Consider the following 3,759-nt stretch of genomic DNA (forward strand, 5'->3'; position numbering starts at 1 on the left):
TACGCCACGGCGTAACCAGCAACTTTCAACGTCCGGAGAACTCTGCAGCGCTTGCCGCTGCCTCCTCCGCAGATGTCATCATTTCTCCAGTGCCGTCCAGTGACTGCTGCCGCTGGGCTCGGACCTCGCGACGATACGCGCGTTGCCGCTCGTTCCGTCGTTGTCTCGCTAGTTCCGCCCTCCGTGCCACGGTGGACGGCGAAGGCGGCGTCATCGCTCTGCTGTAACGCACCAGCAGAGGAGAGCCGGGATTGCGGACCATCCGCATCCTTCGCCGCCTTTCGTTGTCCCGACGCTGCCGCTCGCGACGCCGATCCTGCAGAATCTGCGCCTCTCGCTGCGACACCGGGTGCACTGTCCGGAGCTCGTTCAAAACCAGTCGTCTGGCACGTTGCTGAGCGTTGCGCCGCTCACGCCGCCGTTCGACCAGTTCCTCGTGCGCTGTTCGGGAGTCATCAAGTGCCGCATTCCGCTCCGCCAGGCTGGACCGCTGCCAGGTCTCCCGCAGCTCCTCAGTGATGAGGCTGCAGGCTTCGCAGACGCTGCTCCAGTTTGACGGGCTCTGCAACATGTGACCCACCAGGGTCTCCGCTTCCAAAGGTTCTCCATCTGCCGCCATTAGATGTAGTGCTCGCACGCGTTCAAATCGAGGACACTCAAAGAGGACGTGACCGACCGTCTCCTCCACCGCCAGACACTGGGGGCAGTCAGGGGACGAAGTGAACCGCATTGCGCTGAGGTACTCCCGGAAAAATCCGTGTCCCGAGAGCACCTGCGCCAGCGCGAACGTCACTTGTCCGTGGTTCCTTTCCTGCCAGGGTGCTATCTGCGGCAACACCCTATGCGTCCAGCGGATGAAACGGCTGGCCGACCGGTGATGATGGTCCTCGCCGTCGTCGACGCCCTCCTGGTGTTCATCGTCGTCGTCGCGCTGCTCTGCTGAAGACTCTTCGGTGTTCTGCCGTTGTTGTCGCTGGGCCTGCCCTTCCGCCACTGCGTCCCATGAGCGCTGCCAGGCGCACATCGTCGCACGCCGCTCCTCCTTGCGGATGGCATCCGTAGAAGGGGCGCGATCGATGGCATGCAGCCGCTCATAAATCCTGGCGTCCTCCTCCACCAGCAAGCCGATGGGAATGAGTCCGGCCAGGATTGTTGCCACGCTGTGGCTGACGGTTCGAAATGCACAGGCCGTCCGAATCGCAGGGATCCGCTGCGATCGCTGGAGAAGCCTGGCACACGCCTGCAGGCTGGTCGCGCTGTGCCATACTGGAGCCGCATACCGGATGACCGATGACACTACACCCGCGAGCAGTCGTCGTTGAGCTGGCTTGGGACCACCGTGGTTCTGCATCAATGCAGTTACTGCTTTCGCAACACGGAGAGCCTTTTGCGACACGGCCTCGACGTGCTGTTTCCAGCTAAGGTGATCCTCCAGCGTGACGCCGAGGTAGCGGATGGTCCTTGACGACTCGACGACTGAGCCGCAGATGTCTACCGGAATACGCGGGTGTCCCTGACGGAGGCTGCTGATCATTACCATCTCCGTTTTACCGGCGGAGAGCTTGAGGTGGTGACGCTCCATCCACTGGTTGATGATCAGTACAGCCTTTTCGGCCTCTGCAGCGGCCTCTCTGGGAGTACAACCCGGAGCCGTCAAGACGATGTCGTCCGCGTACCCGATGATGTCGACGCCCGGTGGCAGCTCCAAGCCTAAAACGCCATCGTACAATACGTTCCAGAGGGTCGGTCCCAGGATCGACCCCTGCGGCACTCCTGCGGATACGTCACGAGCAACGATGCCCCTGCTGGTCTCGTACCACAGCACGCGGCCGGTGAAGTAGCTCCGAAGGAGCCTTTGCAGCGGCTGCGGCACCAGCTTCTCCTTCAGGCATTGGCCAATCGCCGTCCAACTGGCACTGTTGAAGGCGTTGGCAACGTCCAAAGCTACCACCATGAGGCATCGTTTATCCCGACGGTTGGTTCTTCCAAAGGCCATGGCGCGTTGTCCTCGGGCCACCACCTCCTGAATGGCTTGCACTGTCGATCTCCCCCTACGGAAACCGTACTGTGCGGGGGAGAGACGGGGAGCGTTGGCCTGCTCCAAGTGCTCGTTGAGCCGATTCAGTACTATGCGCTCAAACACTTTAGCGGCAGTGTCGAGCATGCATAGGGGCCTATATGATGACGGCAGGCCCGGTGGTTTGCCCGGTTTCGCCAATAGCACCAACCGTTGGCGCTTCCACTGCGCCGGGAATTCTGCTCTGTCGATGAGGTCCTGGTATATCCGGCAGAACGTACCAGGACTCGTCCGAATGGCCACCGTCAATGCGCCATTAGGAATCCCGTCGATGCCCGGGGCCTTTCGCGGGTTCAGTGAAGCAGCGATTTCCAACAGCTCGTCCTCGGAGACGGGGCGGATGGTCGACGCCGCCGTCGGTGATGGTTCCGGCCACTCCATCGCAGGGTGTTCGGGGAACAGCTCCGCCACGATGGTGCCGAGCACTTGAGGGTCCCGCTCTGGCGGTGTTCGACTTCCCCTCAAGCGAGTCATCACGACCCTGTAGCCGGCTCCGAAGATGTTGCTCTCTGCCTCGTTGATAAGATCCTGGAAGCAGCGACGCTTGCTTGCCCGGATTTCCGCTTCGAACTGGCGCTCCACGACGCGCGCCATGTTCATTCGGCAAGCACGCTGCTCCGGATCCCTTGCCTGTTGCACTACTTCCCTGGCTCGTCGACAGGCAGTCCTCAGCTCCGCCAGCTGAGGGTTCCACCAAAAGGCCGAGCGGTTGGCTCCCAGGCCCGGCTGCTGCCTCGGCATTGTGGCGTTACATGCCTCGCGTAGGGTCTTCATCAGCCCTTTCACATCCTTCGCCATTTCATCAAGGCGGAGATCAACCAACAGTTCAGCGAAGATGTTCGGGCTGAACCTGGTGATCATCCACCTCATGATGTTCCGTGATCGGTCTCGGTGTTCTGTTGTCGCGCTCCGTGCATGATGCTCGCGGTTGCTGTTGTTAGCTTCGCTGATGGTGAAGCAAACCGCTCGATGGTCACTCAGAGTGGGCCGGCTGCTGACCGCCCAATCGCCCGGACCAGCGATGGCATGGCTGGCGAAGGATACGTCGACTATGCTCTCGCTGGCAACCCCGTTCCCTACGAAGGTGGGTGTGTCGCCGCGATTGAGCACCTTCAAACCTAGCCGTTCGCAGGTCAGCAGCAGCTCCTCGCCCTTGGCGGACGAGCGAGGGCTGCCCCACTCTTCATGGCTGGCGTTGAAGTCTCCAGCGAGGACGATTCGCTGGTGACCCATTGCCACCATTTCAACGGCTTCCAGCACCTGGACAAAGCGCTCAACGTTGACTAGAGGCCGAATGTAGCAGCAGATGAAGAGCACGCCGTCAATGACGGCTGCTGCCACCCACGGCACTCCAGTCGCTAGCACTCTCTGAACTGGCGACCTACCTGTCGCTATAATTGCGACACTCCCAGACTCATCTGCGATCCAGTTCCCGTTGTTCGTGGGCACGCGATGCGGATCGGACAGGAGGACAACGTCCGCCCGATCCTCACGCGCATGCTGGATCGCAAGGTCTTGGGAGACGGCGCGTCGCTGGCAGTTCAGCTGCATTACACGTGTGAACGTGTAGTCTGAGCTCCTCGACAAGACCGATCACCGGTCTGGTGTGCCAATCCGCACACTCCACAGCACGCCGGAGCCTTGCAGCCCCTTGCGCGATGGCCCTCGTTACCGCAGCGGAA

Source organism: Anopheles nili, assembly GCF_943737925.1.
Source record: "Anopheles nili chromosome X unlocalized genomic scaffold, idAnoNiliSN_F5_01 X_unloc_35, whole genome shotgun sequence".
Classification (NCBI taxonomy): Eukaryota; Metazoa; Arthropoda; class Insecta; order Diptera; family Culicidae; genus Anopheles; species Anopheles nili.